Consider the following 17,020-nt stretch of genomic DNA (forward strand, 5'->3'; position numbering starts at 1 on the left):
TGTCCGCTTCTCTGGAGCAGCAGAAAACAACCTTTCTCCCTCCTCTATGTGACATCCTTTTCTATATTTGAACATGGCTATCATATCACCCCTTAACCTCCTCTTCTCCAGGCTAAACATGCCCAGCTCCCTTAGCCGTTCCTCATAAGGCATCGTTTCCAGGCCTTTGACCATTTTGGTTGCCCACCTCTGGACACGTTCCAGTTTGTCAGTGTCCTTCTTGAACTGTGGTGCCCAGAACTGGACACAGTACTCCAGGTGTGGTCTGACCAGAGCAGAATACAGTGGCACTATTACTTCCCTTGATCTAGATGCTATACTCCTATTGATGCAGCCCAGAATTGCATTGGCTTTTTTAGCTGCCGCGTCACACTGTTGGCTCATGTCAAGTTTGTGGTCAACCAAGACTCCTAGATCCTTTTCACATGTACTGCTCTCAAGCCAGGTGTCACCCAGTTGTACCACTGCATTTAAGCCTCCATTGTCATCTTCATGAGTCCCTCACATTGCTCTCCAACTCTAAGATAACAAAAGGAAATTCCCCACTACCATAGGCATCGATCTATATTTGTTAATATACAGTAACTAGTCAGTTTCAGCTGTTAGCCCAGGCAGTGTGGGATTTCTGAAGTGTTTAGAAAAACTGATGTCTGCATACACCAACCATTTCTGTAAGGAAATGTAAGACTCTGTATTGCACCTGCAACTGGAGCCTGTGTTATTTTAACTATTTTCTCCCTTCCCTTAACTATTGTACAAGGAAACATCCCTGAAAATCATGTCTTCATTGGTGACACATGTGCAGCTGGGGGAAAATGATGCAGGTGTGTTTGAGGAAGAGTGTTGGGGAAACTAGGAAGCTCCCTTCAGGGCACAGTTTGCAGCTGGACTGCCTGGGGCACTCACAACTGCAAGAGAACTACTCAATAACAAGTATGCATTATTATTTTGATCTTACTATAAGTCACAGAGCTCAATGCTCTAAGGTGATAACTTAGTAATTATGCCAAATTGCTGAGTTTCACCATCTATCTTGCAAAATCCCATGTACATTTTATCAGGCCATGAACACAATCAATATCAAAGTGTGAAAGTCTATATAAAATAAATCCTGAGTCATTTAGAACCCAGATGAGAAATTCTGAACATGAAGGTTTTCATGGATCAGATCACTGGCATTTTCCCTTTATCAGAATAATCTAGAGTCTTTAAACAAATGTTCTTGGAAAGAAGTTTATGGTAGATGAGATAGAAATCTGACTTTCAGCACCCCCCGTCAGCCCCAAGATGGTCAGAACATTCCTGCTGCTGATCCTTCTCTTCCTGTGGCTGCAGTTGCCTCCAACTGAGAGCAAGGAAGACTCTGCTAGATGCACCATGATGGAGCCTTTCCAGCTTCCATACCAGAATTATCAGGGAGGGGACCTAGTCATTGGAGGAATTGTTACCTATTTCGGCTTTGTATTTGAAGAAATGGATTTCCATGAGCACCCAAACACAAAGCTTATAGATGAACTTCTGTAAGGAAAAAACTCTATCCTTCATAGTGTACCCTTGGTGAGCTCATGTATGCGACAATCACTCCAAACATATGATGGCATGCTCAGAACATGTTTCCCTGTCACTTTTATCAAGTAGGATGTTGAACATATATTTTCTTCTTTTTACATTGTGATCTGGTCATCTTTCTTCTTTGTTGCTTTATTCCGCTTCTTGGTGTTTCTGTCTTCTGCCTGTTCTTCTTCCTCATCACCTGATCCCATGGCTCTCACCACTTTCTCCCAACTTCATCTTCATCCTCCCTCTGTGTTTCCTTTCACAACATTAACGTCTGTTTTCCTTTGCAGCAAAGCTTGATCCTCACATTCACAATCACTATCCTTTAATCTGATAGTCACAGATGAATTTGACATATGAATAACATAGAATTTGGCTTATATTCTCTGCTTTGCAATGTAAACCATATTGGGTAAAAAAACCAAGTATCCAAACTGAGTTATATGCAAGTATTAATAAACCTGAGTTAGTCTGACCTATTAATTCCTAATGGGCCTTCTCTGAGTATGACTAACATTGGCAGCAGTATTTTTTGTACAGACAGAATTTTATTTGAAGGAGGGAAGGATGGAGACTCAGGTACCGTGAAATAATAGATCCTATTCAACCTGATGTGCTCTGATATCATCTAGTAAGTGTCCATTGGTTGCTGAAAGGAAATGAAGTGGTAAGAGAAGGATGTGGCAACTGGGTACCCCCTCCCAGCAGTAGCGAAATAGCTGTTTGCTTTAGCCACCTGTGAGGAACCACAATTTTAGGCACCAGTGGTACACCTGCAAATAAGAGATTAATTTACATATGTGAGTTTCAGGATATGAATGCTCTGCACAAAATTATACACTTTCTAGATGTAATATTCTTAAAGCTGACTGAATATTGTCCATGGGGTCAACTATCAACTGTTGACACAGAAAATGGATATATAGTTTGTTTGTCGGCTTATTTGTTTTATTTAATCTTTTGGGATTTGCCAGATTGAGCCAGAAAGTTACCAATGTGCTTAAGAGGGAGAGGAGGAGAATACCTCTGACACACAGTATAACTCTTTTATTAGTGACACACCAAAGTACTACCAGGATACCCTCTCCCTGGTGTTTGCTGTGAAAGAAATAAACAAGAACCCTAATATTGTACCGAATATGACCTTTGGGTTCCACGTCTACGATAGCTACTTAAATGCAAGGATGACTTATCAGAACACCCTGAAACTTCTGTCCATCACAGAAAGGATCGTCCCCAACTTCATATGTGAGAAGAAGAAAAATAAGATAACTTTTATTGGGGGACTTGACTCTGACATCTCTCTCTACATGGCTACTGTCTTAAGCATCTACAAGATTCCACAGGTATTTGTATTGTAAGTGTGGGGGCTGTGAAGCTCTTCTGCATCTGATTCATTAATTATCTTCTGGTTTCTCAATACTGCCTTTTGTTTGGTTCATTTTTATGATAAGGTGAATTTTTTAAAAACTGATACAAAAGCACCTGGGGGAGCTATGCAGTATTGGTGGAAGCGGAGGGGCTTTAGATGCAGAACATTCTTGTGAGATCAACATGCATTCATAAATGGAGTCGAGAAATTCTCATGGGTTTGTTCTTCAAGCAGATACTTGGGATGAACCATAACCGTTTGATCTAACTCTCCAATTCTTATGGGATTGATTTCTTCCTCCAGATTGCTTACTGTGTATTAGCTCCAGTGAGAAGCCCAGAGTTGCAGCTCCAGACATTCTACCGAACGGTGCCCAATGAGAAATATCAATATGCAGGGATTGTCATGCTACTTCGACATTTCCAATGGACATGGGTAGGAATTGTGGCATCCGATGATGAAAATGGAGAGACCTTTATGCAAAGCTTAGTGCCAATGCTTTCCCGGCATGGAGTCTGTACAGCTTTCAATGAAAAACTACCAGCCATATCTCAGGGTATAGATCATTATAGTTCCCTGGAACTCCTTCAGGCCAAGTCCTCTTTCCTGGTGGCCTCAGAAGTCAACATATTGGTTATGTTTGCAGAACTTCAGACCATTACAGTTGTGAAATGGTTGCAATATTTCTATTCATCAGCAGAAGATGTTGCAGGCACCGTGTGGATTTTGACAGCCCAGTGGGCTTTCTCTTCAGAAACAACACAAAGGTATTACGATATACAAGTCTTTGATGGTGCCTTGTCTTTTGCAATTCACACAGAGAAAGTCCAGGGATTTAAAGAATTCCTTCAGACCCTGAACCCCAACTCTCCAAATGGAGATGGGTTCCTCCGGGCTTTTTGGCAACAGGCATTCAACTGCTTATTTTCTCCTTCTAATGGGCACAAGGAAAACACAAAGACCTGCACTGGCCGTGAGAGTCTGCAGAGCCTTCCTGGGCATATTTTTGAAATGACCATGACTGGCCAAAGTTACAGTATCTATAATGCAGTTTATGCCATTGCACATTCTTTACATCAGATCCACTCATCCAGGTCAAAATGCAGAATGATGGCAGGCAGAGGTGGGCTCGATCCTCCAAAATTGCAACCTTGGCAGGTAAGATTTCCTGTTCAGAACAAAGATTGCTTGGGGCTAATCTAATGGGGGATGTCACACGGTCCATAGAATGAATACACACAAACACAGAGACATAGATACCCACACACAACCTCTTACAGCTTTTACCTTTCCTCTACAACAATCCCCACATTCTTTTCAGTCCTTAACTGTTTTCCTTTTCCTTCAAGCTGAAGGAGCCACAATCAAGATAGGACCTGTACTTCCCTTCCATTTGCAGGAGTAGTTGAAGGAGTTATGGCACTCTGTACCCTTTCCCTGCCTCTCTAGGAACATGGGCTGTCAAGACACGTGGATGCATCGCTTGGTGGGGAAAAGTAAATAAACACAGAGACAGAAACAGAGTGAGAGAGAGAGAGAGAGAAGGCTAAACCCACCATGAGCTTCTCTCCATTTCTTTGTCCCCTTCTCCCTGCACGCCCACCTTGCAGGAGGGGCAGTTCCAGGGCTTCCTGACATGGCACCATTTTGCCTTTGCACACGGACCCCAGAGCTGAACCCTCAGGCAAGGGGCAGGCCAGCTGTACTTGCTAGAAATACTTCAAATGTTGTAGGCTGCACGGTTTTTACTACTTTCCAATGTGTGAAATATATTGATAGATATTTCTCCTTTCTATAATCCATAAAAGCTCTCCTTTTTTAAACTTTGCCTTTGTTTTCTTCTGCCTAGCTGCACTCGTTCTTGAGGAGTATCTCCTTCAACAACAGTGCTGGTGACTTAGTGTCCTTTGATGAGAATGGGGAGTTAGCAGGTGGATTTGATATTATTAACTGGGTTACTTTTCCAAACCAAACCTTCTCCCGTGTGAAAGTAGGAAAGATAGTTCCACAAGATTCAGAAAATGTAGACTTCAGCATGGATGAGGAAGCCATCACATGGCACAGATCTTTTAATCAGGTGGGACTATTGCTTTTTAAAAAATGAGATATTTTTATTAAGAATAAAAATAATAAGGTTAATGCAGATATTCTTTATCATTAATTAGCAAATTGTTTAAGTATGACCCATGTTATTTTACCATCACACATGAGGTGAGAAGTAGATATTTTCTTCTTTAGAGTTCTGGTTTGAAAGTATATAATGGTAATATATTCCACTATATTGCAAATGAAATATTGTTGGCTCCCAACTCTCCTCCTCCCTGATCAATGGCCAGGCTGGTTTTTAGACTGAGGAGAGTTACAATCCAATACCATCTGGTGGAGCAAAGTTTCCACTTCCCTGGACCTAATGGTCAGGGGTCCCTTTACATTTACCTATTTCAAATTCTGTTGTCTTCCCTGTCCTCTCTCCATCCTCCATCTTTATGCAAATGAAAAATTCAATATTCCTTCTCATTCACTCCCAATATTTACACTGCAATATTTTCTTTTGTACTATTTATTTATGTACACAAAGCCACTTCCGAGCTCGAGAGGAGGTGGGGTTGCGCCCCCCCTCCCACGCACGCGGAGGCTGGCTCACAGCCCCCGCGAGAGCAGGGGAATCCTCGGGCGTGTCACTGACCCAGCCAGCCAATCGTCAGGCTGGGGAGGCGTGGCCTAGCACATTTAAGGCTGGTGCACCCACCCTTAGGTTTAGCCAGCGTTGACCTTGCTATGGACTCCGGTTGGTCGCCGCAAGGGGCCTGGTAGGAATTTTCCCATGTGGCAAATTTCCAGCCATTTGGTTTTTTCGCCTACCTCGTAGCAAACATCACAACTTTCCCGGTATTGGCAGTTAGGCATTGGCAGGGGTAATTGTTATGCAAATGAAGGGGGGAAGGAAGTGCCATCACCTTCCCCCAAGGCGAAGGGTAGTCTGGTAGAGGACTCTGGGGGGCGTTGCCCTGTCTGAATCCTATGGAGGTGTGGGCCTAAGGCATGCCCCCGAGCAGTGACACCCGGGGGATCCTAGTTGGCGTACTTCAGCAGGACTCCCCCGGCTGGTGGTTAACCCTTCCCGGTCTCCATGCCGGGTAGTCGATAGGAACCAATGCCTAAGGCCAATACCTCTCAATTCCTGTAATCAATAAAGTTGTGGCCTTTTACGCCCATTAACCTTAAATAATGTGTCCTGTGTCTTCATTTCACAAGGGGGAGGGTACTTCCCACGCAACACACCTTTCTGGAATAATGTTAATCAGTCAGCTGATCTCTTCTCTTTGGTTAGAACTGTGTTGTTCATAAGGCACAAGAGAGCTACATTTTCGCCTCTTTTTATGGATAGGTGCTGCCCCTTGCCTTGTGTAATGATCACTGCCAGCCAGGCTACAGCAGAAAAAAGAAGGAGGGGTTGCCATTTTGTTGCTATGATTGTGCTTTGTGTCCACATGGGATGATTTCGAATCAGACGGGTAGGAGACATCATCTGCTATTTTGTATAAGGTAAAGGTAAAGGTACCCCTGCCCGAACGGGCCAGTCTTGACAGACTCTGGGGTTTGTGCGCCCATCTCACATCTATAGGCCGGGGGCCAGCGCTGTCCGGAGACACTTCCGGGTCACGTGGCCAGCGTGACAAAGCTGCATCTGGCGAGCCAGCGCAGCACACGGAACGCCGTTTACCTTCCCGCTGGTAAGCGGTACCTATTTATCTACTTGCCCCCGGGGGTGCTTTCGAACTGCTAGGTTGGCAGGCGCTGGGACCGAGCAGCGGGAGCGCACCCCGCCGCGGGGATTCGAACCGCCGACCTTTCGATCGGCAAGCCCTAGGCGCTGAGGCTTTTACCCACAGCGCCACCCGCGTCCCTGCTATTTTGTATAATGCTTCCTAATACAGTGGTGCCTCACAAGACAAAAAGAATCCGTTCTGTGATTCTCTTCATCTAGCGGTTTTTTCGTCTTGCGAAGCAAGACCATTGATTGATAAGAGGATTAGAACTATTAGCGCTATTAACGGCTTTTAGTGGCTTATCTGCTGATCGGATCAGCTGATAATCAGCTTAGCGGTTTAGAAAAAGGGGCGGGGGAAAGGAAAAAAAACCAGCAGGAACTCGCAAGACATTGTCGTCTTGCGAAGCAAGCCCATAGGAAATTCGTTTTGCGAAGCACCTCCAAAACGGAAGACTCTTTCGTCTAGCGAGTTTTCCGTCTTGCGAGGCATTCGTCTTGCGGGGCACCACTGTATCTATTTCAACTTTCCCCCTCTATTAGCAGTTCAGTACTCCTAAAGAGAAAAGCAGCTGCACTGATATCTGGAAGAAAAAAGAGACAGTTGGGGAAACTAGATCCAGAACTTTTACAAAGGAGATCTCTGGAAAGAGGTGTGGGATATGTCTAGTGTTCTCTGCCTGCTTCCCACATGCTACATTGTTAGGAGTGGATAGTTTTAGTTGTGTGAGCCAGAAAAAAGCATAAAACTGTCTCCTTATGGAGAACAGTCCTCAGCCCAGCCTCTGAGTCCAAAGTGGCTGTTCTCAAGAATCCTCCATCACCATGAAGATCTCTCTGGGTGTGACCAACTTAGCTAAAGGCACAACCAAAGGCCATGTTTCTGATAATTAACTGCAGATGAAAGACAGAGTAGAGCCTATTGTGGATTATGCATAATGGCAGGAGATTGTACAAAGAGTTTTTAATATTCACTTATCTCTGACCCTTATTCCAACTAATTGATGTCTTATTTGATGGAACTCATATATCACTCATTTGATTTTTCCCCCAGATATGGATTATTGTTTCCAATGCCAAGATGATCAATTTCCAAACAAGGACAGAGATAAATGCCTCCCCAAACGCCAACATTTTCTTTCCTACGCAGAACCTTTAGGGCTCGTTTTAGCTTCCTTAGCTCTGGGCTTTTTTCTGCTCACAGCTTGGATACTTGGTGTCTTCTCTAGGAATGGGGACACTCCCATTGTCAAAGCCAACAACCGGGACCTCACCTACACTCTGCTCCTTGCCCTTTTGCTCTGCTTCCTCTGCTCCTTGCTGTTCATTGGCCAGCCTCACCCAGTGAGCTGCTCTTTACGACAAGCTGCTTTTGGCATCATCTTCTCCATTGCTGTGTCTTGTGTCTTGGCCAAAACCATCACGGTGGTTCTGGCTTTCATGGCCACCAAACCAGGATCCAGGATGAGGAAATGGGTGGGGAAATCTCTCACAAACTCGGTGCTTCTTGGCTGCTGCTCCGTTCAAACCAGCATTTGTGCTGCTTGGCTCTGTACGGCTCCTCCATTCCCAGATGTGGACATGAACTCTCTGGTGGAGGAAATCATTGTGGAATGCAACGAAGGTTCTGTCGCGATGTTTTATTCTGTCCTGGGTTATCTGGGACTCCTGGCCATGGTCAGCTTCACTATGGCTTTCCTGGCCAAGAGGTTGCCGGACAGTTTCAACGAAGCCAAGTTCATCACCTTCAGCATGTTGGTGTTCTGCAGCGTTTGGCTGTCCTTTGTTCCCTCTTATCTGAGCACCAAAGGAAAGCAGATGGTGGCTGTGGAAGTCTTTTGCATCTTGGCCTCCAGTGCAGGTTTGCTGGGTTGTATCTTTTCCCCCAAATTGTACATCATTCTTCTGAGGCCCGACTTGAACAGCAAAGACCACTTAATTCTGAGGAGCAAATAGGAATCACCTTGTCTTGATGCTTTTAATTTTTGCATTGTTTGCTGGCATTTATTGAATGAAAAGCAGAAAAAGCCATTTCTTGGATTTCTCAACACTCATCCTTTTCATTCCTAGAAATAGCCTCCAACCTACATCTGTCATCAATAAAGCTGAGACCAATTTTTAACCCCATAAAGTTGTTCTGCCAATTTGTTATCCTGCCAATACACTGATCTTCCATTCATTGGGTGCTAAAGGTATATCCCTTCATGGGGAGAGATCATCAGTGTGAAACACGTAACTTCTGCAGAGACTATACTTTATATATTTAGGTAAAAGCTATATTGTATTTATTTATATGTAATCAGGAAAGGTTGCTGATCTCACAGTGTACTGTAGCTGCAAAAGCCTGTATAACATGGCAGAACATCATGGACAATTAAGAGGTGGCATTTTTAATCCTTTCCGTCATCATCCACCTGTAGATACACGTCCACCTGGCTTCACAAGTTGTCACATTTCCAAGTGGGGCTTCAAAACAATTGAATGACATTTGTTACCCACTGGTCCTCATCTGCCTACAAATGAGACCAAGATTCTCTGAGTTTATCTTCTCCATGTAGAACAGATACAGAATGGCTGGACTGAAGAACATTTCAACTGTCAGGAGCACCTACAGAACCCCGTGCAAAGGGCTTTACAAGTGCTGATGAAGTTCTGATAGTTCAGGCTCACAAAGCTGTGTTCATGAAGCCATGGAAACCCCAACAACCAGCTCTTGGGGGCCTTGCATAGCTCCATATGTAGCACTGTGAGGCCCCAAAGATCAGCTGATTGCAGGGGCTTGCAGAGCTTTATGTTTGCTGAGTTTCAGCCCCAAGGACCAGCTGATCATTCATGTGGGGAATATAGGTTCTCTGATGTCTCTGTGATATCAGATGGTGGAGAGGTTTGCTCCCCCATCCCCAGGTCACCTGTGGCCCACGGGGGAAGTGGGAGATGAGGATCCAGGTCACCTCTCAGATCAAGTGCCCCATAAGATCACAAGATCAACCATGTTGTTTACAATAAAGTTTTAGCCAGGCATCGGCAAACTTGGCCCTCCAGATGTTTTGGGACTACAACTCCTATCATCCCTTGCTAACAGGACCAGTGGTCAGGGATGATGGGAGTTGTAGTCCCAAAACATCTGGAGGGCTGAGTTTGCCTATGCCTGGCTTTAGGCCTCAAAAGTTGGTGGAGGTTGATTTAGTTAAATAACCACAACCTACAATTTTTAGAATTGTAGAATTAAGAACATTCGTGATACAAAGAATACTATAGCATTTCCCCTTTGGACATAAATTGTTCAAAATTGTTTGCTATGGTAGTGTTGTCCATATGGTGTTATTTAATGTAATAAGAATTTTGGACTTGATTTTAATAATGGGCTTGATTTTAAGGTTGTGCAAAGTTGTCAGGAGTGTGTGCAGGAGCCAGGCCCTGTGACTGGTAGGGCCTCACAGGACTGGGGCTTTCCTGAGTTTGGCCTGGATGGGCAAGGTGTGGCCACACAGGTGAGGCTTGAGGGAAGACTCGGTAGCACCTGGTGGCAAGGGCCGGGAGGGGTATATAAGACCAGCAGTTCCCTCTGGCTCTTTGCCACAGCAACACGCTACCCATCTAGCTGTGCTTCCTGACTCTTGGCTTCCTGACCCTTCGACTCTTGGCTTCCTGACCCCTGGACTGCTAACCCTGGACTTCTGATTCCTGCTTCCCAACCTCTACCCCAGTCCCAACGTAGCAAGTTGGGACTCTGACTGTCCCTAATCCAGACCATGACAAAAGTTTGTCCTACCTCTTTGAACAATTAACTGCAAAGCAGGTTTTTTTTTAGTTCTATATTTTCATCTTAAGTAGTTTTCTGGGTAACCTTCTTTCTCATTTTTGCTGACTCTCCATAAACTCTTATTGCTCCCCCTACTAAGGAGGACCATCTGAGACTTTGGCTGTGATGTGATAAACATGCTCCCCCTTCCCCCCCAAAAAAAATCACTGAGAAGCTGATTAAGTCTCCTGTAATTATCAAAGAAATCACGATCATTTACAACTGGTAAACAATCAGCTCATTTCCAGTTTCATTACTTCAGTTTCTTAAACCTACTTGCATAGGTGTTACAGTTTCAGACTTTGGTTCTTATACAGGGTAGTATTTCTGTCCGTTTCCCCACCTTCTATCAGTCCCACTCCTGAGCTTCTCCAAATAGCACAACAGCCTCAGGGGATCACCCAGCCCTCTTAAGGGTTTGGGTGTCTTCTCTTTCTAGGAGATCTCTCCCTTCCTGACTGGAAGGAGATCCAAGCAGACGGGATCCTGCAGAGGATTGAGGGGGCCCATGTGCAGTGCAGCATGACATCATGCACGTGATGCCACACAACACCCGTCATGCATGTGATGCCATGAGGAGCTGGATGCCCCTTGAATATTGAGGGGGCTCAGCCCCCACAAAAAATACATTGGTGTGGACGAAACTGCCCCAGCCCCTAGGAGTGGTGTGAATGTTGGAAATCACAACATTATGATAATGAGAAGGATGCCCAATATTGCAGAAGCAGATGATGCACCAATACAACCCAAGGCAAATTCTGAACTAACAGAAATAAACAAAAAGCTGAATCCCCCTGGTTATTATATAGAAACTTGGTTTTGAGTCTAATTGGTGTTTTGATATCACCATTTGTTATCACCTTTCCTCCCTTGAGTTTAACAATGACCCTCTTCAGCTCATCTATGGCTCTTCTCCTGTGACGAATGATGACATGCAAGCCCTTTTCACCCACTGGATATTCCCAGATGGGACGCAGCAATACGAGGGAATCCTCCAGTTACTGCTGCATTTCCGTTGGGTGTGGATTGGTGTGCTTTTTCTCCTTGGTGACACTGGAGAGAGATTTGTACTAAATGTTCTCCCCATGTTTGCCCAGAAGGGCATCTGCTTTGATTTCATAGAAAGTTTCCCTGAGGTTACCTCTTCTGGAGAGTTTGAAGAAATGGTGGAAGAAGGTTCGAAAACAATGAACATTATTGTGCGAAGCACTGCCAATGTTGTAGTTGTGCATGGTGAAATTCATACAATTATGGTAATGAGAATGATACCCAGACTTGCAGAAACGAATGATGTGCTTATGCAAGAAAATACAAAAATCTGGTTTATGACAGCCCAGATGGATTTCACCTCATTTCCCTTTCAAAGAGGTTGGGACATCACATTCCTCCATGGGGCTCTATCCTTTGCAGTTCACTCTAAGGATCTTCCAGGATTCCAGAAATTTATTCAGATGAGAAACCCTACCTTGGAAAAAGAAGATGGCTTTCTCAGGGTTTTCTGGGAAGAGGCATTTAATTGTGGTTTTAATGATTCTGCTTCAGAGAAGAAAGATGGCGAATTCTGCACTGGGGAGGAGAATCTTGAGAGCCTGTAATTCAAGGCAGGCCATCCTCCTCAGACCATCACAGGATGTCTCTGGGCTATTCACAGATCCAGTTTACAAAGCGTGCACTTATAGTCACAGGTACTAGGTGCAGTGGAGAGTAGTAGGGTAATTGGGGCACTATTCTGAAAATTCCCATATTTCCTCCCCCAAGCTACCTGCAGGACCTCAGCAAATCATGCGGTGGTTCTATTTACTGACTCTGGCTCCACCTCCTGTTGGTCTCCTTGCCTTCTCCCTCCCTAATAGTCCCCATGAGCAGCAGCTGCCACTAACTTGCTGTTTCAAAGGCTACAAGACAAAAAGTTTCAAAACATGCCAAGAGAAAAGGAATTCAGACTCAACATATTCCTCCAAAATCCCTCCATGAGAACATTGCTCTATATTCAAAGCACAAATACACAAGATATTTTGGAAAAAACCTGATAAATGAACTGTGCATTGCTGATGATTACTGTTTTAATCATCTATTCATTTAATGTTTTAACCACTGTTACATTCCATTGGTTTCATGTCTTATTTTGCATGGTTGCTGTATATACAGTGCATGGTTAAACTATGGAAGTCACTCCCACAGGGGGCAGGGATGACTACCAGAAGAGATGGCTTTAAAAGAGCCCTAGACGAATTCACAGAGGAGAGGCCTATTGATGCCACAGTTGGAGGCAGTCATGTTCCTGAATACGAGTTGCTGGAAACCAAAGGAGGGGAAAGTGTTCTTCTGCTTGAATCCTGCTTGCAGCTTTCCCTTTGAGGCATCTGGGTGGCCCCTGTGAGAACAGGAGGCTGGATGAGATGGGCTATGGGCCTGATCCACTAGCCTCTTCCTGTGTTCTTATGTATTACAGTGTTTAGATTTGGATTATTCTGCAGACCACTTTCAGCACAGATTCACTTGTGAAAAATGCTGTATAGAAATAGCTAATGACAGGAGAGGGATGAAAAAGATGAAAAGGATACAAATTGAGAAATACAAGTAATTATTTTGTCTGGTCTTCTTCCAATAAAAGCCACCAAACAATGCACAAATTAAAAACATCAACGCAAGTTGATTCCTATTTGCTCCTCAGAATTAAGTGGTCTTTGCTGTTCAAGTCAGGCCTCAGAAGAATGATGTACAATTTGGGGGCAAAGATACAACCCAGCAAACCTGCGCTGGAGGCCAAGATGCAAAAGACCTCCACAGCCACCATCTGCTTTCCTTTGGTGCTCAGATAAGAGGGAACAAAGGACAGCCAAACGCTGCAGAACACCAACATGCTGAAGGTGATGAACTTGGCTTCGTTGAAACTGTCCGGCAACCTCTTGGCCAGGAAAGCCATAGTGAAGCTGACCATGGCCAGGAGTCCCAGATAACCCAGGACAGAATAAAACATCGCGACAGAACCTTCGTTGCATTCCACAATGATTTCCTCCACCAGAGAGCTCATGTCCACATCTGGGAATGGAGGAGCCGTACAGAGCCAAGCAGCACAAATGCTGGTTTGAACGGAGCAGCAACCAAGAAGAACCGAGTTTGTGAGAGATTTCCCCACCCATTTCCTCATCCTGGATCCTGGTTTGGTGGCCATGAAAGCCAGAACCACCGTGATGGTTTTGGCCAAGACACAAGACACAGCAATGGAGAAGATGATGCCAAAAGCAGCTTGTCGTAAAGAGCAGCTGACTGGGTGAGGCTGGCCAATGAAGAGCAAGGAGCAGAGGAAGCAGAGCAAGAGGGCAAGGAGCAGAGTGTAGGTGAGGTCCCGGTTGTTGGCTTTGACAATGGGAGTGTCCCCATTCCTAGAGAAGACGCCAAGTATCCAAGCTGTGACCAGAGAAAAGACCAGAGCTAAGGAAGCTAAAACGAACCCTAAAGGTTCTGCGTAGGAAAGAAAATGTTGGCGTTTGGGGAGGCATTGATCTCTGTCCTTGTTTGGAAATTGGTCATCTTGGCATTGGAAACAATAATCCATATCTGAAACAATGAGTGATATATGAGTTCCAACAAATAAGACATTATTTAGTTGGATTAAGTATCAGAGATAAGTGAATATTAAAAACTGTTTGTACAATCTCCTGTCATTATTCATAATCCGCAATAGGTTCTACTCTGTCCTTCATCTGGAGTTAGTGATCAGAAACATGGCCTTTGGTTGTGCCCTTAGCTAAAGTTGGTCACACCCAGAGAGATCTTCATGGCGATGGAGGATTCTTTGGGCTCAGAGGCAGCGTTGAAACAGATTTTAGGAAGCATTTTACAAATTAGCAGATGATGTCTCCTACCCGTCTGATTTGAAATCATCCCATGTGGACACGAAGCACAATCAAAGCAACAAAATGGCAGCCCCTCCTTCTTTTTCCTGCTGTAGCCTGGCTGGCAGCGATCATTACACAAGGCAAGGGGCAGCACCTAGCCATAAAAATAGGAGAAACTGTAGCTCTCTTGTGCCTTGTGAACAACACAGTTTAAACCAAAGGGAAGAGATCAGCTGACTGATTAACATTATTCCAGAAAGGTGTGTTGTATACAGAAATAAATTGTAATGTAAATATTGGGAGTGAATGAGAAGGAATATTGAATTTTTCATTTGCATAAAGATGGAGGATGGAGAGAGGATAGGGAAGACAACAGACTTTGAAATACAGGGAGTTAAAAAAGAAGCTAAAATAGGAAGCACATATTTTAGGCTCAGAGAAGCACCACAAGACAATAAATCTTCTTTCATAATGGATGGGTAACTTAGCTTCCCCTTGTCTTCTGAATCTCACTTGGTTCAGCATGATTTACTCCTACATAAATGTGCAAAGTATTAAAATGTTATACTGAAATCCTATATATCAGGGATGTGGAACCTTTGCTCCACCAGATGGTATTGGACTGCAATTCTCCTCAGTCTGAAAACCACCCTGGCCAGTGATCAGGGAGGAGGAGAGTTGGAAGCCAACAATATTTCATTTGCAATATAGTGGAATATATTACCATTCTATACTTTCAAACCAGAACTCTGAAGAAGAAAATATCTACTTCTCACCTCATGTACGATGGTAAAATAACCTGGGTTATACTTAAACAATTTACTTATTAATGATAAAAATTTCTACATTAACCTTATTATTTGTATTCTTAATAACAATACCTATTTTTTAAAAAAAGCAATAGTCCCACCTGATTAAAAGATCTGTGCCATGTGATGGCTTCCTCATCCATGCTGAAGTCTACATTTTGTGAATCTTGTGGAACTATCTTTCCTACTTTCACACGGGAGAAGGTTTGGTTTGGAAAAGTAACCCAGTTAATAATATCAAATCCACCTGCTAACTCCCCATTCTCATCAAAGGACACAAAGTCACCAGCACTGTTGTTGAAGGAGATACTCCTCAAGAACGAGTGCAGCTAGACAGAAGAAAACAAAGGCAAAGTTTTAAAAAGGAGAGCTTTTATGGATTATAGAAAGGAGAAAGTATCCATCCATATATTTCACACATTGGAAAGTAGTCCAAAATTATGCAGTCTACAACATTTGGAGAACATAAATGTTTCTAGGAAGTACATCTGGCCTGCCCCTTGCCTGAGGGTTGAGCTCTGGGGTCCGTGTGCAAAGGCAAAATGGTGCCATGTCAGGACGCCCCGGAACTGCCCCTCCTGCAAGGTGGGTGTGCATGGAGAAGGGGACAAAGAAATGGAGAGAAGCTCCTGGTGGGTTTTCCCAGTTCACCATTTCTTTGTCTACTTTTCCCCACCAATGTAAAGTGACCTTAACTTGCAGGCTCACTATAATCAATGAACATCACAGGGAGAAAAAACTGACCTAGTAATTACATTTGAAAGTAGCCAAATGCAGGTTCTAGAAAATAGTTGCTGTTGTGTTAGGAGTCCAGGTTCCTGGCTTGATAACACAGCACAGTGGTACCTCGGGTTAAGTACTTAATTCATTCAGGAGGTCCGTTCTTAACCTGAAACTGTTCTTAACCTGAAGCACCACTTTAGCTAATGGGGCCTCCTGCTGCCGCCGCACCGCTGGAACATGATTTCTGTTCTCATCCTGAATCAAAGTTCTTAACCTGAAGCACTATTTCTGCATTAGCGGAGTCTGTAACCTGAAACATATGTAACCTGAAGCGTATGTAACCAGAGCTACCACTGTACTCTTACATAATGAAAAAGGAGGAATTACTGCAAAAACAAGTAGTTAGCTCCGGACGGCTGAAGCCAAGCATCATCACTCAGTTGACCCTTCTGAAGAATCCTTCCACTTCCGGCAGAATAAACGGAACCTATGACCCTTGTGTTTCTTATTCTGTTTCCTATCATACACCCTCTCCCAGCAATGACTTCGTGGGCTCATTGCAACCCCTCCAACTTTTTCCTGAGAAGACAGACTGTCAGTCTTCTCTTCCATGCCTCTTTGTGTCTCTTGTGAGCCGTGGTCACATTCCAACCCAGATTTATCTGGCTGATTCTCAAGGTCGATTCGCCTCTGTCTGAGAGAATTCTGATCCTGTCCTTTGCAAACTGCGGTCTTCTACCAGCTGTATTCCTAAACTGGGAGCTAGCATATTCATGACATGTTGGTGGACAGAATGGGTGGGCAGTCATGGGTAGAAACAAACCTCAATTTTTTCAAACATATTCTTAATTCTTGATAATTCCCCTTTCCCTTGCTCAACTTTGCAGAGGTTTATTCTGAATAGCAAATCTTACCTGCCAAGGCTGCAGTTTTGCAGGGAGAGAGGGAAAACAAAATGGAGAGCAGTTCATGGTGGGTTTTCCCTGCTCTGTTTATTTACTTTTCCCCAATAATGTAAAGTGACCTTAACTTGCAGGCTCACTATAATTAGTGAACATCACTGGGAGCAAGTTAAAAAACTGTCCAGGTAACCACATTTGAAGATAGTCCTATATGTCCCTTTTTAGTGCAGGAACAAATACAGGT

The sequence above is a fragment of the Podarcis vaucheri genome (assembly GCF_965113315.1).
Source record: "Podarcis vaucheri genome assembly, chromosome: 16".
Lineage (NCBI taxonomy): Eukaryota > Metazoa > Chordata > Lepidosauria > Squamata > Lacertidae > Podarcis > Podarcis vaucheri.